The sequence below is a fragment of the Vipera berus genome (genome assembly GCF_964194415.1).
Source record: "Vipera berus genome assembly, chromosome: 1".
NCBI lineage: Eukaryota > Metazoa > Chordata > Lepidosauria > Squamata > Viperidae > Vipera > Vipera berus.
The window spans coordinates 118,584,434-118,609,122 of NC_138202.1; the positions used below are offsets into that span (position 1 = coordinate 118,584,434).

At 43.6% G+C, this 24,689-nt stretch overlaps 1 long non-coding RNA gene across 1 annotated transcript; it reads left to right on the plus strand.

Moving 5' to 3' along the window:
* Positions 1-1,877: 1,877 nt before the first annotated feature.
* Positions 1,878-24,689, plus strand: LOC308660271. The gene is made up of 3 exons (XR_014024686.1): positions 1,878-2,249; positions 3,344-3,397; positions 23,621-24,689. It is a non-coding gene; the product is annotated as an uncharacterized lncRNA (long non-coding RNA).

Genomic DNA, 24,689 nt, shown 5'->3' on the forward strand with positions numbered 1-24,689 from the left:
CAAATTGTATCAAATACAGTTGTTTGGAATACATAAATATTGGCTGAGGAGAAATTTGGGGAAATCCTTATTTACCAAAGCTTACAAAAACTAAACATTGCTATCGGGAGCTGGAGAAATATTATCCATTGGTACAGATACAGTGGGAAGAGGATTGATAATCCCTTTTGGATAACCTTAAAAAATAGTATGAGAACATGAAAAAGACACAGAATTCAATATCTGTAACAAGACAATGGTGCTTTTATTAAGCCAAATCAAATGGCACAAACATTATATCAGGAAGATGTTATAATAAACAGGTGATGGGGAGAAAAAAGAGAGAGCCCCAAAATTAGATCAGATGCTACAGTCTGAGGTTTAAAGTCAGTGTTAGGATGAGATTTAGTAAGTGATAGATTTTACTGAGTTTGATTACACTTTGTCTCTCTTAGATTAATGGTTCAACTGTACTTTCCCAGGTCCATAAATACAAAAACAATTTGGTCTTAGGTGCATCGCCTCTAGCTGCATCCAAAAAGGGGGTATTTCTGAGTTGTCTTCTGAAATCTTAATAGGTACAAATTGCAGCCAAGGTCTTCTGAGATGCACAAGAAGAGCTGACTCTTCAGTTTGGTGAGATTACAAACTAAAAACAAAACAAAACACACACCAACCCTGACAGCTGATTTACTTCCCCCCTGCTCTGAAATTCAATCTCTTTACCTTTGTTCTGTTTAGTTTTCACATTACATGTTGCAAAATGTTAATTTCTTCTTGGAGTTTTGTAAACAGTGCAATTGGCAAAAAGATCAAAGCAGCTGAACATGGTGTAATAGTGTCTCCTAAATGTAACACAAACGTTTCAAACCCTGAATTGCAAGATCAAGGCAGAGCTCTTTCCAGAGCTATCACTGTTGCAAGATAAATAAAATAAATGTTGTAAAACTGAAATGATAAGGGTTACGGCTTAAGGTTTTCTGGGAAAATTTGCTGCAAGACATTTTACTGGAGAAAACAAGAGATGCTAAAATTAGACTTCCTTAGGAAAGTTAGATCTTCGATCTTAACATATGATAATGAAGCACTTTTCAAGGTGTGTGGGCATACATACATACACAATATAGAGTGATACAAGTAATACAGTATATTGGATCTGTTTGACTCCATTTCACATCTCAGTTCAAGTAAAGTAATGGACATAATAATGGACCCATACAGTTGAAAAGTTCACAGTCTGCAGGAGACTGGAGTGAATCACAGCTGTCTATCACAATCTTCCTCTGCTTGATGAACTCCAATTGTCTTGGATTACAATTTCCACAATCCTCAAGATGTTCCCAGTTTACTGCATCTGAAAGGCAGCAAGATAGGAAAAACATATTTACTCAAAAATGATGGCCAGGTGATCACTACATATTAGTATCAGGTGGGCAATAGAGTATTTATCCCTTGTCAGAGGGTTACACATGATGGAGATGCTCTAGGTCAGACATGTCAAACTCGTGATGTCATGTGACATCGCATGACGTATCGGAGCTTTTTCCCCATTGCCAGCAATGGGGTGAGCGCGGTTTTGTTGTGATGCGTCCAGCCTGTGGGCCGGCAGTTTGACAACCCTGCTCTAGGTGACAGAATATACCACAGGTTACATTGATAAAATTTTCTGCCCTAGAAATTCCAAGTTAAAAACAGGGAACTAAAATCAGCATGCACAATTACATAGATTTTTAAGTGCATTTTTCTGGGTGTTCTTGCAACTATATGTTGGTCAAAATGAACTATTAGATTACTTGGATCGTCTAGTGAAGAATATTCTAGTGCGGATGTATGTTTTATGTGCCAAATGTTGATTTATGCTTAATTTTCCTTCCTCCATTTTTTTTCAGTTACAATTTTAATAATTCAAGTTAATTATGAAAAAATGTCATTGGATCTTGAAGGGGGCAGTGTCTATATTATTTATGATATATTTAGGCCAATATTTGTATTGAAATATATGAGTATATTTACCTCTCTCTCTTTCTTTTTACTAACTGAGCTCCAATTCACACATTCATATCAATAAGAAATTGGGATTTTTAACTTCAGCCTCATAGCAAAAATGTGGAAATTACTTCTCCAGAAACAATTGAAAAAAATGGATACCAATGACAACTTTAGCAAATTCTGTGATAAAAATCTCCTTGGCAGGCTGCAGGATCACTAACACAGATGTGCCAGCTGTGATAATGGAGGCCTTGCTACTTTCCCTTTGCAAAGAGCCATAGGTAAGAGATTGGTGTCTGGCTACCTCCAAGAGCCACACACATGAAAGACAAGTGAGAAAATAAAAGCAATGCTGAGTTGAGTCTTAATAGTATATCACACAATCATAAAGTTAGAAGGGATCTCAATGGTTCTCCACTCCAACCTCAGCTTAGTACAGATCCACTAAAGCATGTTAGACATATGGTTATCCACCCACTGAAGATCTCCAGTAAAAAATACTACACCACTTAATGAGGCAATACACCTAATGTGTATTGAGTCGCATGTATAGGTAGCAAAGAAATGTGGGTGTCAATAGATATATTCTACTGAGTGAAAAACCTTCAGTACATTCCTCCTGATAGCTACTCTAATTACCCACAGTTTCAACCCACGGCATGAAAGAGAAGAAGTTCACTTCCTTTTCCAGAAGGCAATCTATTCAAAATCTGAAAGTTGCTATCATTTCTCCCTTCAGTGGTCTCTTTTGCAGGTTAAATGTACCTATCTCCTTTATTTACTCCTACCAGAAGTTGGTCATTAGTTCTCTTACTATCTGAACGTTCCAGCTATTGAAGCCCTCTTTAGACTGTAAAGCTCAGAACTGGATACAGTATTCTCAGTGGGGTCCAACCAAGTTAGATCATGCCTTTCTATGTTCTGGACTGTATGTTAATATATTTCCAAATACGATTTGCCATTTGCCTTGTGCTTTTAGTTCTTGGATGTAGTGAGTGTAGAGCATGGGTGTCAAACTCGATTGCGTCATGTGACGTATCATGACATATCATAAAGCTTTTTTTCTTTATGGAGCTGGAATGGCGTGGCCTATGCCTGACACATCTGGCCCGGAGGCCACCAGTTTGACACCCCTGCTATAGAGGATGAAGGACAGAGGGAAAATCTCCTACCAAGGCAATGATCAGAGCCCAGGCCAAAGGAATGGTTTATGAAAAAGCCCCAGACAGCACCTCTCCACTCTCATTCACATGAAGATAAAAGAGGAAGGAAGGGAAGCATATTCAGACTTGCAAGATTGTGTTGCTATTGTTGCTTTAACAGAAAAGTAGCTTTAGGTCTACAAATATGTTTCTTACTCTGGTCTTTCTTGTAGAGGTTACTGTTCAACTTGAGATGAGCTAAAAATCCCAGATGCTCCTCACTACTGGTAAGCCAGGTGCCCTTCATCCTAGACTTCTCCTTTCCATTTTTTCTCCCCTGATGCAGGCAGTTGCATTTCTCCTGTTACATTTCATGGCATTGAATCCCACCAAGATCTGTATGAGCCTTCCCTTTCTCTTCCAAAAGGTTAGCCACTCCTTCTTGTGCAGAAGCCCTAGCTTTGTACTCAAGGTGGTGAGCTGGTACATAAAATTAAACTTTGCAAATTGTCTTGATTTGCTGGAGTATACAACCACAAAGCAATTCGACTGTTAATAAAGTTGTCGCTAAGTGAAACCATGACCGTGCTTATGATCTCATTTCAGCTTTTCTTTGCTTTACAGACCTAAGAAGGTCATAATTATGAGGATTGGCCACAAAGTTACTTTTCCCCCCACCATCATAAGGTTAATAAATGAGGATTAACTATGCATCAAACAGCTATAAACGATAAGTTCCTCCCTTCCCTCTTATGCAGGGGTGTCAAACTGCCAGCCTACCCCAGCTCTGGCAGTGGGGAAAAAGTCACAATATGTCGCGACACATCACGTGACGTTGTGAGTTTGACACCCCTGTTCTTATGCAATGAACCACTTTAACTCAGGAGTTTGCCAGAAGTCTTGCTGCAAAAGCCAATCCTTAAAAGCTTAGAAGTCCTCTCCTCAGTGTAAGGCAGGAATCTGAAACAAGTTCATGGAAAAACCCAAGAATCAGTATAGGTTTGTTTATTTGGCCCTGTTTGCAATCTCTGAATAGGTCAGTCTGTTTATGCCTGATGGAACCTGGTCAGGCAATTATGATCCATTCTTGTAAGAACTGAACTGGCTGTGAAATGAGTTTGTGCCTCGTGTTGAGAAAGGAGTACAAAAAAAGAAGAAGCCAGAACTCATTAATTAAAACGTCCTTTGTATGTATGTGCGTGGAATAAGTAAACTAAATGTGGGTGGGTGGGGAATCACCCTGAGAGTTGTTTAGGGAAATCAAACTAAAGATAGCAGCCGGAAAAGGAAGACAAAAACATTGCCTCCTGAAACCTAATAAGGCCATGAGGCCTCAACAGGATTTCATGCCAAGCTTGTTGGTCGAAGCTGGAGAGCCACTATAAAAACCGTTTTGAAGTAAATGTAGCTATTGATAGATTTACTGCATGTAAATCCTGGCTGCTGATTGAAAGGAACAAACTGGAGTTATTTGTGAATTCCTGGCAGGGCTACAGTAGCTGGGCTGTAAAATTCAGGACGGCCTCGTTGTTGTTGTTAGCTGCGAAGTTGCGTCCGACCCATCGTGACCCTGTGGACAACGTTCCTCCAGGCCTTCCTGTCCTCTACATTCCTCCAGGCCTTCCTGTCCTCTACCATCTCCTGGAGTCCATTTAAGCTCACGCCTACTGCTTCAGTGACTCCATCCAGCCACCTCATTCTCTGTCGTCCCCTTCTTCTCTTGCCCTCAATCTTTCCCAGCATTAGGCTCTTCTCCAGTGAGTCCTTCCTTCTCATTAGATGGCCAAAGTATTTGAGTTTTAGCTTCAGGATCTGGCCTTCTAAAGAGCAGTCAGGGTTGATCTCCTCTAGGACTGACCAGTTTGATCGCTTTGCAGTCCAAGGGACTCGCAGGAGTCTTCTCCAGCACCACAGTTCAAAGGCCTCAATTCTTTGGCACTCAGCCTTTTTTATGATCCAGCTTTCACTGCCATACATTGCAACTGGGAAGACCATAGCTGTTGTGACTCAGGGCCAGCCTGTGGGTCCGGCAGCCGGCTCAGATGTCTCGGATGACTCAGATGAGGGGGAGGAGGAGGGTGTGGAAGACGAACTGGCTGATGACGGCTTGGAGGCTTCGCAGAGCCCCCAGCCGGGGCCCTCTTCTCAGCTGCGTGAGCCCGATAGTGCGGAGGATGATGACCCACAGCTTGCCCTGTTCAAGGACGCCCGACGCAGGAGGCAGTCGAGCAGGACCAAGCAGAGAAAGGCTGTGGGACTCCTCGGGAGGAGGCACAGGGAGACCACGCCCTGAACTCTAAATAAAAGGAGTGTTTGGGGAGGGGCTGGTTGCTGAAAGCAACCCTTCCGTTTGAGGATTCAAGTTCCCGTGTTTTGTTTCTTGTCCTGTTGTTTGAGTAATAAATCTTGGCAGACGCTTTCCAGTCTCAGACGCTCTCCAGTCTCTACTGTTTGAACAGGGGTTTGCCTTATTGCAAGGCCGGTAGCAGGCTGGTTCAGAACAGTTTGCTTTCAGCCTCCCACCCCTTACTACTACGATGGAGCAGCTACGTGCCGAGAATGCTCAGCTCACCCAGCAACTCACTTTGCTGGCAGCTCAGGTGGCTCAACTGCAAGCTCAGGTACATGCTGCACCCCCACCCAGGAGGAAATGTCAGATAGCAATGCCGGATAAATTTGCTGGCAATCCAGAACTGTTTCCTGCCTTCTTGGGACAATGCCAGCTTTTTATCAGCGTGAGAGCAGCTGATTTCCCCACTGACCGGGATAAGGTGGGATTCGTGTTAAGCCTTCTTTCGGGGGATGCAGCTCGTTGGGGCACGCCTCTGCTGGCACAACCTAGCCCTTTGTTGGATAACTTTGGGGGGTTTTGTGACCATATGCGCCTAATGTACGAGGACCCAATTAAGGCGCAGACTGCCACCCGACGCCTGAAAGCTCTGAGGCAGGGTCAGCGCCCCCTACAGGCCTATATCAGCGATTTCCGGCTGCTTAGCCAGGATTCCGCCTGGAATGAGGCTGCGCTCGTGGATGCCTTCCAGGATGGATTGTCGGAGGAGATGTTGGATGAGCTGGCCCGCGTGGACATTCCCTCAGACCTGAATGGGCTGATCCATCTTTGTCTGCGGATCGATGCCCGGCTGCAGCAGCGAAAGAGTCGCCGTGCCACCCCACAGACCCCTGCCGCCCCTGTTGAGCGTGAGCCCCCAGTCCAGAGGGAGGAGCCAATGGAGCTGGGTGCCGCCAGGTCCCGTCTATCGGTGACGGAAATGGACAGACGACGATCGGGGGGGTTGTGTTTTTACTGTGGGGACCCTGGACATTTGGCTGCTTCTTGCCCAAAGAAGCGTCAGCGGGCATCAGTGACCAAGCCTGCCCCGAGAAAGTCCCCTACTTTGCTGTTGGGAAACGGCCCGAGCCCGATCTAGACGGTGTGATAGATCGGGCGACCCACAACGACCACACCGAGCGACGCCGTTCCGACGGTGCCTGTGAACCTCCACAGCATTTGATTTTGGAGGCACGTCTGATCCTTCCTGGCAAGCCAGAGGGGATTCCGGTCCATGCCTTAATTGACTCTGGGGCTACCACAAACTTTATGGACTCGGCCTTTGTGGCCAAATGGGCTGTTCCCCAGTGTCCGGTGGATCCGCCCATGCTAGTGGAGACTATCGATGGTCGAGTGCTCCTGTCCGGGCCTATTACGGCCGCCACGCAACCAGTGTGTATGGCCATCAGTTCCCATGTGGAGGCCATCCAGTTCTACATCACTTCGGATCTGCACTTCCCCGTGGTCTTGGGACTGGCGTGGCTCCGGGCGCATGATCCACAGATCTATTGGTCTCAGAACTTGGTCACCTTCCCAAGTTTGCAGTGCGTGGACCACACCCGCCATATCTGTGCCGGCCAGGTGGAGGGTTCCTCAGGGGTTTCCTTGCCTCCTGAACTGTCCGACTTTGCTGATGTGTTCAGCGAGTCAGAGGCGGATCAATTACCCCCGCACAGGCCCTACGACTGCTCCATTGATCTAGTCCCTGATGCGCCTCTCCCAGTGGGGCGTTTGTACTCCATGTCGGAGCCCGAGTTGGCTGCATTGCGGGACTTCCTGACAAAGAATTTGGCTCGTGGTTTCATCCGGCCCTCGTCCTCGCCAGTGTCTGCGCCCGTGCTCTTCGTCAAAAAGAAGTCGGGCGAGTTACGGCTTTGCTGTGACTACCGGAAACTCAACGCCATCACGGTGCGTAACCGTTACCCGCTGCCCCTCATCCCCGAGCTCTTGGACCGACTCCGGGAGGCTAAGATCTTCACGAAACTGGACCTGCGTGGAGCTTACAACCTCGTCAGGGTTCGGCCGGGTGATGAGTGGAAGACGGCGTTTGGTACTCGCTATGGACATTTCGAGTACACGGTGATGCCGTTTGGCCTGACCAACGCCCCCGCTGTGTTTCAGCATTTTATGAACGACATCTTTCGGGATCTGTTGGACCAGTTTGTCGTGATTTACCTGGACGACATCCTGATTTACTCCCCGTCGCGTGAAGTGCATCATCAGCATCTCCGTCAGGTCCTGCAGCGCCTCCGGGAACATCGGCTGTTTGCCAAGTTGGAGAAGTGTCAGTTCTACCAGGTGACCATCGATTTCCTGGGACACCGCATTTCTCCTGAGGGCATCGCCACGGAGCCGAGTAAGGTCGAGTCGTTGCAGAGTTGGCAACCCCCGCGTTGCGTGAAGGATGTTCAGCGACTTCTTGGATTTGCCAACTACTATCGAACATTCATCCCTGGCTTTGCTGCCTTGACAGCCCCCCTCACCCGGCTCCTGCAGAAGAAGACTCGGTTCCAGTGGAACGCCCCCGAACAACAGGCGTTCCAGGCTTTGAAGGACGCCTTCATGAAGGAGCCCATCTTGAAGCATCCTGACCCGCAACGGCCGTTTGTCGTGGAGGCGGACGCCTCCGACATTGCCATTGGGGCCGTGTTACTCCAGGCAACGACGCCCAGCGGTACCCTTTTCCCTTGCGCGTATCACTCTCGGAAATTGAACCCCTCGGAGCGCAACTATACCATCTGGGAGAAGGAGCTGCTGGCCATCAAGGCGGCGTTCGAGGCTTGGAGGCATCATCTGGAGGGGGCGCGGCATCAAATCGAGGTCCGGACGGACCACAAGAATCTGGAAAGCCTGCAGACCGCTCGGAATTTGAACCAACGCCAGATCCGGTGGTTCCTTTTCTTTGCGAGGTTTGACTTCCGGGTGCGGTACATACCAAGCGGGCACAATCAGAGAGCGGATGCTCTGTCCAGGAAGCCCGAATACACCCGAGCGGAAGACAAGCTTCTGCCCAGGACAGTGATCCCCGTCGAGTCTTTTGCTGCGGTGCGGGAGCCGGTTGATTTACGGGCTCGGATCCGGGAGGCGCAGCAGCAGGAGGCGTGGGTGGCTCAGCGGAAGGAAGAGGTGGGGCCAGATTCGCCTTGGTCGGTCACGGATGGACTTTTGTATTATCGTGACCGGCTCTATGTTCCGGGAGGGCCACTCAGGGGACTCGTCCTCAGCCAGTGTCATGATAACCCGGCTGCGGGGCATTTTGGCCTGTTCAAGACTCTGAACCTGGTCTCCCGTACCTTCTGGTGGCCCCGAGTCCGACACGACGTCCAGTCTTATGTCACCTCCTGCATCCCATGCAGGCAGGCCAAGTCAACGACAGGGGCCCCGCCTGGTTTACTGCAGCCCTTGCCAACACCCAAGAGACCCTGGGGGGCTGTGTCCATGGACTTTTTGACGGATCTACCCCCATCCTCCGGCTTCACGACAGTGTTTGTGGTGGTGGACATGCTGACCAAGATGGCGCACTTCATCCCCTGTCGCGGCTTACCGTCAGCTCGCGCCACTAGTCGCATGTTCATCCAACAGGTGTTTCGGCTGCACGGCCTTCCCGATAGAGTCGTCTCCGATAGGGGGGCCCAGTTTACAGCCCGCTTCTGGCAGGAGTTGATGCGTGCGTTGGACATTAAGGTTTGCCTCTCGTCCGCGCATCATCCTCAAACTGACGGGGGTACCGAGAAGGTCATCGGTATCTTAGAGCAGTATCTGCGCTGCTACGTCAACCTGCAGCAGGACAATTGGGTGGACTATTTGGCCATAGCCGAGTTTGCCTTTAACAACTCGCAGCACACCTCCACGCAGATGACACCGTTCTTGGCCAATGTGGGTTATCACCCCCGGTTTTTCCCCCTTTCTCCCGTGGACTCACCGGAGCCGGCAGCGAACGACTTCATGGCGGAGTTACAGGCGATCCATCGGTTGGTGCGACGGCAGCTGGAGAAGGCCAAGGCCGACTACAAGAGGTTCGCCGATCGGTCGAGACGGGATACGCCTCCACTATCGGTGGGGGATCGGGTCTGGCTGTCCACCAGGAACCTACCATCCACACGGCCGGCGAGGAAGCTGGACCACCGTTACCTTGGACCGTTCCCAGTCGAGGCTGTCATCAATCCGGTCGCCTATCGTTTAACTCTGCCACGTTCCCTGCGCGTGCACCCCGTCTTCCATCGGTCCTTGTTGGTCCCCGAACAACTGGCTTGTCCACTTCGCCAAGCGGAACCTCCCCCATCAGGACCTCGTGATGGAGGCAGCACCCCCGAGTACGAGGTCGCCAGCATCAGGGATTCCCGTTGGTTGAAAGGTCGCTTCCAGTACCTGATCGAGTGGAAAGGGTACGGGCCGGAGGACTTCACATGGGAAGACGCGACCGCCGTTCATGCCCCTGCGTTGGTGACTGCTTTTCACGAACAATTCCCATCCCGACCGCATCCGGATCGGCAGCCCCGGGGGAAGGGCCCTGCGGTGCGGGATAGTGTTGTGACTCAGGGCCAGCCTGTGGGTCCGGCAGCCGGCTCAGATGTCTCGGATGACTCAGATGAGGGGGAGGAGGAGGGTGTGGAAGACGAACTGGCTGATGACGGCTTGGAGGCTTCGCAGAGCCCCCAGCCGGGGCCCTCTTCTCAGCTGCGTGAGCCCGATAGTGCGGAGGATGATGACCCACAGCTGGCCCTGTTCAAGGACGCCCGACGCAGGAGGCAGTCGAGCAGGACCAAGCAGAGAAAGGCTGTGGGACTCCTCGGGAGGAGGCACAGGGAGACCACGCCCTGAACTCTAAATAAAAGGAGTGTTTGGGGAGGGGCTGGTTGCTGAAAGCAACCCTTCCGTTTGAGGATTCAAGTTCCCGTGTTTTGTTTCTTGTCCTGTTGTTTGAGTAATAAATCTTGGCAGACGCTTTCCAGTCTCAGACGCTCTCCAGTCTCTACTGTTTGAACAGGGGTTTGCCTTATTGCAAGGCCGGTAGCAGGCTGGTTCAGAACAATAGCCTTTACTATACACACTTTTGCTGACAGGGTGATGTCTCTGCTTTTTAGTGTGCTGTCTAGATTTGCCATGGCTTTCCTCCCCAGGAGCAAGCGTCTTTTAATTTCTTGGCTACAGTCCCCATCTGCAGTGACAGCCTCTAGAGAGTAACAAAAGGTTCCTCGTTGAGCTCTAGTGGCCATCCAGATATTACAGCCAGGTATGGAAGCTTACAGGTGTAAAAGATGCCCCCTCCATCCTCTCTTCCATTTGTAGATAAAGGGCATTGGAGAGTTAACTTCTCTCTTCTTAGCCAATGTTTAAAACACATAAACATTTACAGTTGTGATCTCGACCTGTTTTTAGTTTGGGTGTCTTCAGCCAATCCCAGTTTAATCCTCGACTTATGACCACAATTGAGCCCCAAATTTTTGTTGCTCAGTGAGACATTTGTTAAGTGAACTTTGCCCCATTTTCCGACCGTTCGTGCCAAAGCTATTAAATGAATCACTGCGCTTGTTAAATTAGTATCATGGTTGTTAAGCGAATCTGGATTTCCCATTGACTTTGCTTATCAATGCAAAGGTTGTAAAACGGGCACTGATCCCGGGACACTAGAACCGTCATAAACATGACTCAGTTGCCAAGCATCTGAATTTTGATCACATGACCATAGGGATACTGTAATGGTTCTGTGTGAAAAGCAGTCATAAGTCGCTTTTTTCAGTGATGTTGCAACTTTGAGTGGTCACTAAATTAACTGTTGTAAGTTGAGGACTACCTGTATAACAAAACATAATTCCTTTCCCTTGGCACCCTCTGTACTGTTTGCATAATTGCAAAGGGAAAGCTGTTTAGTTTATTCTTTCAGCCTGAAATTTCTGATGATAATCCCTGGTGAATCGGAGGATTGTGTAACATCATTGTTTCAGCCTTATAGAATTACAGTTTTGGGATGGTACAGCAGGACTGTATGTGTTGGCTTTTGGCAACCCTGTAAAGATGTTATTTTGTGCTGTGTGTTGAAAGATCAGCACCGATAGAACAAAAGTAAGAATATTCCAAAATACTAAAATGAATTGGGAAACCCAGAACCAAAATAAAAATAAAAATAGAAATCACATACAGTACATCTCACATGTGGACAATTACATAAACCTGAAACAAAGTTAAAACCAGTGAAATAACCACTTCCCTCTTGGCCTCAAGCCCCAAACCACCCTGGGATTTGCCACTTTTAAAAGCATCTGAAAGGAAATCCCAAATCAAGTCAGAGGTCAGTGCGGTTCTATTTATTTTACTTATTTTTGTGATTTGTATTGTCTCTTTGTGCCCATATGGCACCCTATCCTTCCATCTCCATGTACTGTATACTTGCAAATTATGTTATTCCCCTCCCTGCTTATAAGCAGAACAAATGCAAAACTTAATACCATCTGGAAGCTTTCCTTTGTTGAGTCTTGTTTGTGTGACCTTTCTTATCATAAGGATCTCATGTGCAGTTTGTGTCAAGTTTTTAACTCCACCAGGAGTAGTAAGATTTATGACCTAACCCACATTAAAGAAAAAAAAATTAAGGAAAGGCCACGGTAGATTGTTTTATTTTTAAGCTACTGTACTTGGGTCAGAGCCAGACGAAATCTGAGGGCTGACTCACATTCTTTCTCCTCTTCAGTTGTTGCAGGCATGTAGACTAGTCTAGGCAAACTTTCTGTGGCTGGCTGGGGTGGGGTGAGTTTTGGGGAGACGGCCAAGCATTGGTGGATGAGGCAATGATGCCACTGTGCAAGACCACATCATACATTTGGGCAGGGATGGGGTGTGTCCCTTCTGGAGCACTTCTGTGGGATGTTGGATTGTAAGCTGTACAGCGTTAGGGAGTGTTGCAGCTCAGAGTTTGTGTGAAGTTGGAGGAGCCTAAGGGGATAGAAAAAGTGCATGAGCCTCAAGTTGATCAGCAAATAAAAAGATACTCTACCTATTGATTTTATGTAAAGAGCTAACATTCCTCTATAACATGTATATCACAGGAATAATTAATTATCTTCCATTCTGGCATTTATCCATGACATTTGAAGGCTATTCTATTTTATAGCATTCACCCTCACCCCAAATCCTGCTGCATATCTGGCAAGGGTCTGTCATACAATGTGTGACATGAGCATTGGTTTCATCCCTACTTCTTCTACCATATCATTTACATGAATTAATTCATTGACTCTGGTCAACTACTTGTTTCAGAGATGTATGGTGTCATTCCCAGGTGCTCTGTAAAATGACTTATTTTGGTGTGAGTTTTCAGATTCACTCGAAACATGATGGGAAAATGGGTGACAATTTTTAAGAGGGGTACGTACTGGCAGAAAGGGAATGGATAGGATAATTCTGCTGTGATGGATGAATGTTGAAGGATGTTTATGCTTCTCACGTATTTGTTATAGGAAAGTGAGAGCTAGTTATTTATTTATTTATTTATTTTATTTTAATTCCATTTATATCCCGCCCTTCTCCGAAGACTCAGGGCGGCTTACAAGCTTAGCAGTAGCCTTCATTCTATGTATATGCCTGCTTATTAGGGCTTTCACACACACCCCAAGCAGCATTATTACAAAGTCAGGTTATTGCCCCCAACAATCTGGGTCCTCATTTTACCTACCTCGGAAGGATGGAAGGCTGAGTCAACCTTGAGCCTGGTGGGATGCGAACCTGCACTAATTGCAGGCAGCTGGTGTTACTTAAGGAGGCATTAGCCCACTGCTCCACCAAGGTTATGTCAAGAGAAACAAAATAAAATTGAATGCAGAGGGCTTGGGTTTCTTAAGACGTACGTGTGATTTCTTTCAACTGGAGCTTTGTAGGTTTCCTTGCTTGTTAGCCCTTCCTTCATTTTGCAGTAAGCATCCTTGTAGCTCCTTTACAAGCTGCCTACTCCGTTTCATTGGTTCCTTTAGATGCCTACTGACTGCTTCTTTGCTAGCGTTGTATGACACTATGTTAACCTCAATTTCCTTTTCAAGGAGTCCCAGCCAGCTAAAGCACTTTTCCCTTTCAGATTTTCTTCCTTACTATTTTTGTCTTGATTTATCTATAAAAACTCTGTTTTTCTAAAATTTATGATTAAACTGTCATTTGCCTTAGTTTTTCTAAGAATCAAGAACTCTAATATAATGCATGTTCATTTGCACTCAAAGTTCCCTCTGTTTTAATGTCTTTAGTCATGTCCTTCCTGTTAGTAAGCCCAAACTCAAGGCAGATTGTCTAGTGCCCCACCTCAATCTTTTGAAAGAATGATGGAAAATGATAACCAAATGTAAGAAGTTAATATCTTGAATTTTGCAGAATTAGTCTTCTGATAGATAAAATTTCCCATCACACCCACTTCAGATCTTTTTGAGGTTTCAGATTATCTGCTTGAATAAAGTTTCCTCTTCCTCTTCTGACTGAGTGGATGGCTGTAGTACACTCCAAGCAAGATATCCCTCTCTTACTTTTCATTCTATCTTAACCCAGTTACTCTTAATACTTCTGCTACTATCAGTCTAGGGCAGGGGTCCCCAAACCCTGGTTTGTGGACCGGCACCAGTCCACGGCATGCCAGAAATGGGGCCCTGCAAACAAGTATAGCATGCAAAACCACACACCCCTCCAGTCCACAGAAAAACTTCTCTCCATGAAACTGGTCCCTGGTGTCCAAAAGGTTGGGGGCTACTGGTCTAGGGAACCTCAATAGATGTAAATTTATTCTTGTAACGCAGTGTGATGGAGGAATGAATGGATCAAGAGGAGAGGAGCCTGAGAAAAATTGTGCTCATTTGGAGCTGATGAGTTCCTCAAAACAAGTTTGGATGTTAAAGACAGAAACACAATGTGTGGTGTGATAAGTGAATGTGATTGAAGCAAGGAAGTGCTGCAGGGAGATAAAGCAATGGAGACATAGTGAATTATGTTAGTGTTTGTATAGGTTGTATGTTATGTAACTTATGTTATATAAATTGCTTATATGTTGTGTGTTCCTTTTTTCTTTTGAAGCCTTTAATTTCTCTGTTTTACTATTTTTTATTCCCTTTCTGATCTTTACTTAGCTCAAAAGGGGATAGTATGTTGGACACACACACACACACACACACACACACACACACACACACACACACACTATTGTGCTTGAGGAAATTACTTTCAGCATAGACAGGCCTGTTGTTACCCTGAGAGGCCTGCTTTTGTTTGAATACAGCCATCTAGGAGGAGAAACAACGGAGCGCCTCCTTGCCTGACATTGTTTTGCATTCTGTCAAAGAGAGAAGCTATTTTCATTGGATAGCTCTTAGACGTTTTTGCAACTATTTATGAAGGATGAATAAAATTGGGAGAGACAAGATTGCCCATTGTTTTCCTTGCAGAAGTAGGGATGTGATGCTACAATACTTTTCAGCTCAGGAGCTGCATCTATTCAATTTGTCAGGTCGCCACCTCATTTTCCATTTCCCTTCAAGGAGGGAAATGGCCAAATTGCCCTCAAAACAGAAGGACTCTGCTTCCAGATTCGGAGGGTGGAGAAGAGGAAGCAACAGGAGCATGCAAGCAAAATGTTAGGAAGAGATAAGAGTGGTGTCAACATGCAGACCATTGTTGAAAACCGTGTCTGGGGGACGTGCAAGGAGAAACCATATATTGCAGAATGAATGCAGTTTTGTCCACTATTGGCAGCATCTGCTCCTGCTATGTATGGGTTCACTGCAAACGGCACATACAGATACAACACGCATACATATACTGTACATACATGGGATTTCATCAGATTCCTAGTTTGTTAGAGTAATGGGAAAAATCTGAACCAATACAGTTTGATCCTGTATAAAAAGAGGTCAGCCAAAAAAAAAAGAAAAAAACACCTAAAGAAAAGGTAAAAAAGGGCATTAAAGTCATTAATTGTTACCATCTGTGCCACTTGCTGTTCCTCAGGTTTATCTAGGAGTAGGAGAGACAATTCTGACTTGCAAATCCCACACATTTCAGATGATGTTGAATGTTTCTTCTTGTGTGGTTTCACAAACTGCATAAACAGTTCTCTCACAATGACTTTTTTTCTGTTTTTTCCTGACTTTTTCCCCTTTTCTGTGTTTTGTAAAAATGAACAGAAGACATGTTGGCAGCTGCAGGAACAAATCTGGCACAGCATTGGAAAAGAGGAACCTTGGTGATGATATCTGTAAAAGTGGAAACTAGGCAGCAATTGACCATATACAGTAGATCCCTAATAGAACAAATTTAAATAGGAAGGGTTCCTTTATAAACTGCACAGCAAGGCAAATTTGGACATTGGAAAAATGGTTTCTAGAATAAAAATTATAAAACCAGTCAAAAATAATAGACAAAGGGGCTTAAGCAGATACTATCAATCCTCTTTAATGTTCCTATGCAGGAATGGTCTGTGCTGGCTACATAAATATTTTGATAAAAATCTTCCTTTACTTGATGAATATTAACTCAGTGAAGTTCATAACTGGTAGTGGTTTTTCTTTTCTTTTCTTGTATGCATCCTCATTCTGTTCATTTACTATTGTGTTCATGTATCTTTGTGAATATTCACACTTTTATATTATGTGTTCTGTATATTTTTGACATGCTCAATTTTATGAACAGGTTCTATAGAACTTGTTAAAATCCCATTACAGCCAGTCCTCATTTAGCAACTACTTCAGTTAGCAAGCATTCACAAATACAATGGTAATAAACTGTAGTTTAAAAAAATAATTTTATGACCAATGTGTGCACTCTCCTACCATCGGGCAGGAGAAATAGAAGCGTAGCCAGCTGCACCAACAGGCTGAAGAACAGTTTCTATCCATGGGCTGTCAGACTCCTGAACAGGAAATAACTCCATGTATGATAGACTTGCGCGTTGTGCAATAAGTTCACATGGTGTAACAAGATGGTGGGTTTGTTGTCACTGTGAGTTGTGGTTGGGGTGCATGAAGGGAAGCTCAGCTAATCTCATTGTTCATATGTTGTACTTTGACAATAAAGCTGAAATTGAATTGAAATTTCTTTGCCCAATCACAACGCATATCAGTGTGAGAGTAACATTGGTATTGCTGCACAAGGGAACTTTATGTAAATGAGTTATCAGCAACCAGTTATCTTTGCAGAGTCTCTCTCTCTCTCTCTCTCTCTCTCTCTCTCTCTCTCTCTCTCTCTCTCTCTCTCTCTCTCTCTCTCTCTCTCTCTCTCTCTCTCTCTCTCTCTTGGCTGGAATGGGACAGTGGTTGCTAAATGAGGACTGGCTGTACATACATTTGTGTGTATGCAAGGGCAAAAGCAGTAATTTACTTAATAAACATGGAATGACATGGGGAAAAAACATGTTTTCCCTTTCTGTTGAAGTGTGGAGAAGACTTACATGGAGGTCGCTGATTCATGTTGATACTCTTGAGACAGATCCTGTCCCTCACATGCATTCAGCAGAACCCTAAAAATGATATTACCTGATGGTAAACTTAGACAAATACAAAGAAAAAGAAGAAAAAAAAGCTTTGTAAAATTACTGGAAATAAGAAACTATGCTAAGCATTTGAAGGGATGCTTTGCATGGTGAGTTGGGGGTAGCACTCTTCCAAACACTTTGTCTAAACCTGATACAGGTGACCATCATGCAAACTTAAGCATACAAATATGCATACCAACATCTATGCACACAGAGCAACTTAATGACACAACCTATCCATCCTATGGACACAGAGTTCCCTCAACATTTCATATGCTTGTTTTGTTTAATCTTATTTATGGAATTTATATACCACCTTTATCCAACTGGGCTCATGGCCCAGTTGCAGGATTTGGGGCATGGCCTCAATTAAGGCACCCTGCTCAGTTCCTCCTCCACTGTTTCACCCAGTCAGACCGCATCCAAAATTAAGCTGGAGAAGAACTCGCACCTCTCTAACAGCTATTTACGCCTTTGCAAGTTGATTCTCATTTTCACACACAGGCTGAAAGCTGTGGAAACAAAAAATGCAGATGTGCACAGTGATAATTAGTTCTTGACAGAAGCTGTGGTAGCCTGTGTAATCCAAGCTGTTGAAAAAGAGTTGTTGTGCTTCATCATGACCCAATGGGGGGGGGGACATCTGGAAGTAGGGAAAGAAGGCAGCTTTGCGGGGGTTGGGGAAAAGAATAGAAGTTATGGTCTCTATTGAATTGAAATGTTCCCCCCCCCCCCCGTAAAAGTGTAGGAAACTTTCAAACCATGTTAGATTCAGTTGCAAATAATTGTGGGGAGGGGAAAATGCAAATTGAGAAGGAAGAGGATATGTGACCCACAGGTCCTTTAAGAATTAAAAAAACAACAACTCTGCTTAGGTAAGTAATATACACAAATCGCTAGGAAATAGTCAAGGTTGGCCTATCTTTCTATTTAGCCAATGCAGACCTGTTTGAATTAGCCAAAAAATCCTTGAGCACTCAGTTCTGGTTTTGCAAAACTTTCCAGTGCAAAGAATTTGAGAGCCAAATTTGAAGCCAAAGAGAAAATTTCAAAATAAGTACAGGTTGGCAATCTAGGCTAGAAACCGGGAGATGGTGAGTTCTAGTCCTTCCTTAGTACCAGCTGAATAATTTTGGTCTCAGCCCAATTCACTTCACAGGGTTGTTGTTATGGGGAAAATAGGAGGAAGGAGTATATATATGTGTGTGTGTGTTTTATATATATATACTGTATATATATATATATATATATATATATATATATATATATATATATATATATATATATATATATATATATATATATATATATATATATATATATATATATATATATATATATATATATATATATATATATATATATATATATATATATATATATATATATATATATATATATATATATATATATATATATATATATATATATATATATATATATATATATATATATATATATATATATATATATATATATATATATATATATATATATATATATATATATATATATATATATATATATATATATATATATATATATATATATATAATCTACAAAAGAATATCAGAAATTAAAATATATGTGTGTGTGTGTTATATATATATAACACACCTGATGATGTGTTAGCCTGATGATGATGGATGGGATTCTGTCGAAATGTTGCTCCTACACCTTTAGTTCTACGCGGGGAAAAACCCGAATGACCAAAGATCCACAAACCTCAGAAAACAAATATATATATATATATATATATATATATATTCTACAAAAGAATATACCCAGATTTAGTTTACTAGTTAAGGATGGCATTTCTAAGTGGGTGAATACTTGTAACTATAGCCTGAATTTTGCAAGCACAGATGTGTTATCTCCTGGCTGCTACAAGATACTTTCCATCCTCCGGGTTGCATCAAATATATAGGTAATGACCTATAAAGCCCTAAATGGCTTGGGTCCGGGATATTTGAGGGAACACCTGCTGCCAGCATCAAGCTCCCTTCGTCCAGTGCGCTCGCAGAGAGAGGGTCTTCTCAGGGTGCCGCCGGTAAAAGATTGCCGGCGGATAACACCCAGGGGGAGGGCCTTTTCTGTGGGTGCGCCTGCCCTCTGGAACCAGCTGCCCGTGGAGCTCAGGACTGCCCCTGACCTTTGTTCATTCCGCCGGGACCTGAAGACTTGGCTCTTTGAGCTCTCCGGCCCAGGCTGAGAATTTTAACTGGGTTTTATTTTCAGGGATAATTTAATCTTTTATTTGTCTTTTAACTTTGTATTTTGTATTGGTATGATTTTAAAATGTCCTGTAAACCGCCCTGAGTCCTTCGGGAAAGGGCGGTATATAAATCTAATAAAATCTAAATCTAAATCAGGCAAATGAAGAGTAGTGGAGTCCTGAGGTAACTGCCAAGTTTGCCTTCTGGGATGCTAAACTCTGCTGGATGAAGTAAACATCACGCTCCAGATTTTAGCTGGTTACATTAATCAGTGTTTTTTGGTTGATGTAAGGCAAATTTCCAGGTGGATTACAATTGCCTTAACCATTTGGAAGTCCCTTCTTGTCATTTATTTTTATTACCGCTGACTTCAACAGATTTTCCTTCATCTCAGCTTTCAGATTTGTGGTGAACAACATGTTTACATACAGCTCATTTCAACCTTATAGATGGCCTTAGATGACCTTTGATTGGCAATTGGATTCAGAACAGACAAGCCAGAGTAATTCTTCATCCAACATGTAATAATTACTTTATGGCAACACTTTTCAGAAAAGGTGTAGTAATGGCTGCTGTACAGTCTTAGAGGGCAAGTCCAGATTCCAGTAAGCTCAAGGGAAAGTGCAATAGAGGAGCCTCTTGTCTTATGGAAATCTTCGTGAATAGCTAGGAGCAGTGATATTTTAATTTCTGATAATGCCTTGGAGCACCTAGCATTATGTTTCAAGGATTTGGGGCCATCATTTCCTTGATTTTAAGATGAAAAATCAGCTATGCAAGTCAGCATGTTGCTTTGATGTATCCCTTTGAGAGTATTCTACATTTAACTGATAACATGCCAGTAACTATGGCTCTTTGCTCATCAAAAGTAATATATGTATATGGAAAAAAGTCTTTCTATGGAGATGACCAAATGAGGCAGATCAGGCAATCTTGCATCATGGAGGCCCAGTGACTCACCTCCATGAAATTCTTTGCTATATCATTTTGTAGGCCACACAAGTGGGAAATAGAATAGGATTTTTTAGAATAGAAAAGAGCTGGAAGGGACCTTGGAGGTCTTCTAGTCCAGCTCCCTGCTCAAGCAGGAGAACCTATATCATCTCAGACAGGTGAATGTCTAGTCTCTTCTTAAAAATCTCCAGTGATGGAGTGCCCACGATTTTTTGGAGTAAGCTGTTCCACTGGTTGATTGTCCTCACTGTCAGGAAGCTTCTCCTTAATTCCAGGTTGCTTCTCTCTTTGATCAGTTTCCAATCATTGTTTCTCGTCCTTCCCTCTGGTGCTTTGGTGAACAACCTGGCCCCCTCTGCCTTGTGGTAGCCCCTCAGATACTGGAATACTGCTATTATGTCTCCCCTATTCTTTTCTTTAGACTAGCCAAACCAAATAGTCCCGTATCCGTTCTTTGTATGTTTTAGTCTTTGTTGCTCTTCTCTGAATTATCTTTGTTGCTCTTCTCTGAATTTTTTCTAAGCTCTCAGCATCTTTTTTGTGATATGGTGACCAAAATTGGCTGCAGTATTCCAGGTGTGGTCTCACTAGGGTTTTATAAAGTAGTACTAATACTTCATGTGATCTTGATTTTATGCCTCTGTTTATACAACCCAGGATTGTATTAGCTTTTTTGGCGGCTGCTGCACACTGCTTATGCTCTCCATGTGGATGTAGTGCCATTGAGGACTACTCATTGAGTATGGTTTGTCAGCCAGCTACAGATCCATCTGGTGGTGATGTTATCTAATATTCCACCTTTTCCTAGCTTACCAAGGAATAGGTTGTGGTTTACTTTGTCAAATGCCTTACTGAAATCTTACTTATTTTAATTTTTTTTTCTAGTATGTCTTTTGCAGTGGGTTTTTTTGGTATGTTGGGCTATAGTTTCTTTTTGTGTGAAAACTGATGCAAAGTATAAGTTAAGCAGCTCTGCTTTCTCCCTGTTGCCTATAATTTCCTTGCCATCTTCTCTCTTTAGTGGGCCTACAGTTTCCTTGACTTTTTGTTGTTGTTAATATGTTGGAAGAAACTTTTTTTTATTGTCCTTGATTTCTGTTGCAAGTCTTTGTTCATTCTGAGCCTTTGCTTTCCTGACTTAGTCTTTGCATGTTCTGCCTGTCTGCTGATAATTGGCCTTAGTTATGTGCCCCTCTTTCCATTTTTTTGTATTTGTCCTTTTTCTCTTTCAGTTTGTTAGAGAAATCTTTGTGCAGCCATGCTGGTTTCTTCTTGAAATTCTTGTTTTTCTTTCTCAATGGTATTGTTCTGGTCTGGGCTTTTGTGATCACATTTTTCAGGGTTTCCCATGCTTCTTGGGTTGTTTTCCCCTTTATGATTTTCATCCATGGGATCTTTTCTAGGTTCTCTCTGAGTTTGTTAAAGTCGGCTCTTTTGAGGTTTAAGACATTGTTTGGATTGTTTTCTATTGCTAGTGTTTGCATTATATTAAATTTCAGTATGACGTGGTCACTTTCACCTAAGGTTCTGGCAATTTTGATCCCCTCCCATTACTACTGTGGTATGCTTCCTACATGCATTTGTTAACTGGTTGGCAAAGAGTTCATCTATTTCTTCTGATTGGTTGGGTGGCCTGTAATATACACCTATGGTAATGTCACTATTTTTTCTCTTTTATATTGATTCATATACATTCTGGAGATTTTATCTTTGATCATGTGCATTTCTGCAGATATGTAGTGTTCTCTTACATATAGTGCAACTTCCCCTCCTCTTTTTGTAGACCTGTTTCTTTTGAACAATTTGTATCCATCCATCAGTCCATTCCATTCATGGGTTTCATTCCACCAGGTTTCTGTTATGCCAACTATGTCATACCCTCCCTCATGTACTATTGTTCCTAACTCACCCTGTTTGTTCCCCACGCTTTGAGCCTTAGTATATAAGCAGTTATGCCTGTCCATGGATGTGTTTCCTGTATCTCCTGATTGTTGATTGAGTTTTTATTTTTTTTCATCACTGCCTACCTCATTGTTCGATTTGTTTTCTTGGGATTTGTGATTGGTTTTGGGTTCTGGAGATTTTAGAGATTGGTTTTAGTTTAAAGCCCTCCTGATGAGTTGGGGCAGTCTTTTTCCAAGTCCCTTTTTTCCTGTTTTCGTGAGGTGCAGCCCATTCCTTGCCAATAGTCCTTCATGTAGGAAATGCAGTCTATGATCCAGGAAACCAAAGTTTTCTTGGTGACACCAACCCTTTAGCCAATGGTTTATTTCTAAAATTCTCTTTTCCCTTAATGGGTGCTGGCCTTTCAGTGGGAGTACTGATGAGAACACTACTTGTGCTCCTAGCTTCTTAACTTTGTTGCCTAGTTGTTTGCAAACACTCACTATTGTACACAGGTTTTTTGTTGTGTTGTTCGTCTCAATGCGGTGGTGGAGGAGGGAGTAGTAATGTGTGGGCCTAATTATTTTGGTTAGGTTCTCAGCCACATCTTTGATTTTTGCTCAAGGGAGACAGCATACCTCCCTAGATTGTATTTCTGTCTGCAAATGGATGGTTCTGTTCCTTTCATGATAGAATCTCCTATTACCAACACTCCCCTTCCTTTTTTTGGGGGGGAGGGTGAAGTCGGGTGCTTTTCTGTTTATCTCAGGTGTGTTTGTTGATGTGGCTTTTTAAAGGGATATTTGAAGTGACTTTTGGGGGGATATTTGAAGTTGTTTCTTTGCTAGGTGTCTGCATGTCTTCTATGGGGGGGTTGTGGGTCTGCGTGTTTCCATCTAAGGGGAGAAATCGATTGCTCAGTTTTAATGGGGCTTCTTCTGGTTGGGTAGGATTGGGCAGAAGGGGATTGTTTGTTGTATGCTGTTCCTTTCTTTGGGTATTGTGCTTCCTTCTATGTGTCATATACCTCCATTTGTCTTCCTCCAAGGGTTTATCAGTAAGGTCAAGTCCTCTGGGAGTTATTTGTTTGTTGTTTGGTTCAGTTTGGGTGGAGCTTTCTTTCGTACGTTGGGGTTTCGCTAGAGTTGCCTCTAAGTTCCTAATCTTCTCCTGTAGTAGTTCACATAATTTGTATCTAATGCATGTATAGTTTGGGTGTTCTTTGGGCATCAGTGCATACATGGAACATGTATTGCATATCACAATGGTATCAGTCACCTGTTCCACGAGTTTGGTGTTTGATAGTCCCTCTTTTTGGTTGGTGGATGTGCTTTGCTGTTGGCCTTCTTTCTAGCTTCTCTGTTCTGGGTAATTATGCCTATTTTGGGTAATTATGCCTTTTCTTCTGCCTGTTTGTTCTTGTTTTTGTGCCTTGTTATTTTGGTGTAGATGAAGTATGAGGTAGTTTATATTGAGGTTAAAGGTTACTGTTTTCTTGATTTGTTCCTTATTTAACTCTGTCCTCTCTGCCTTAGTTTTCTGACTGCCTTTCTGTACTCAGCCGGTCTTTCTGATTGCCCTCAGTTGCCTCTAGCCATTGCTCCATCTCTGACATTCGGCCATGTTTTTTCAGGCTGCCGGTTGAGTCCTCCGCTGCTTTGCTGTCTCTGTCGTGCTGCCTTGCCACTGCCTGCAGGCCTCCAGTCTGCCGCTGCTGCCTCGCCTCCACCTGCAGGCTTCCTGGTTCATAGAAAAGAACGCCGTCGCCTACAGGCCTCCCAGTTCACCGCTGCTGCCTCGCTGCCGCCTGCAGGCCTCCCAGTTCACCGCTGCTAATGAACCTTAGGATGAGTTTTGCCATTTCTGTAGTATTATAATATCCCAAGCTACAGTAAACAGCATTCATTTTGCACAGCTGTAAAAATGTCTTATGTCTTGAGCATAAAAGAAAATAATAACAGTATTCCAGGTTCTTGGATTCTATAGGTGGAAAAAATGCCAAATCCAGTCTAAATATTGGCTGACTTTGTGACCAAGCATAGCACTATAGAGACTATTAGCATTCTCTATTGATCCAATAAAAAAGTCCAATATATGTTTTCTAAATAGCAAGAATAGCGTAAAGGAGAATAAATAAATAGCATAAAGGAGAAAAACAAAAATGACCTTAAACAGAGGGAATAATTAAACAGAGTACATGATGAAGAAGTAACGTCTGTGAAAACACTAAACAAAAAGTAAGACCAGGGATGTATCAGAGTAATGCAGTTTAATGGGTCCTAACACTAAAGATAATAAATAAAATAAATAACATTAATAAAAATGGTATTTATAGCCTCATTTTAGTTGTTGGAAAATTCCCTGTGGGCCACCATGGCTTTATCTATTCTTGCTTCTTCTGTTGTATCTAGTTTGCAAAGTTAAATGGAATTGTGTCTCTTGGGTGTAATAATATTTTCTAAAATAAAGGCAAGGAGACATCATGAAATCAGCCTCACATAATCAGATGCATGCTGGCAGCGCTGGATTGTAATCCCCACTGATTTCACTCCTCCTTATGAGAGCAAATGCAGCCCAACACATGTAGGCAGCATTAAATCAGGAAAGATTGTCCTGGAGGTACCTAATTCTAGTTAGCTAATATACATCGATGATCAGGGCCTAACCTGGATAAGCTGACTCTTACTGTCTATGGTTTGCCT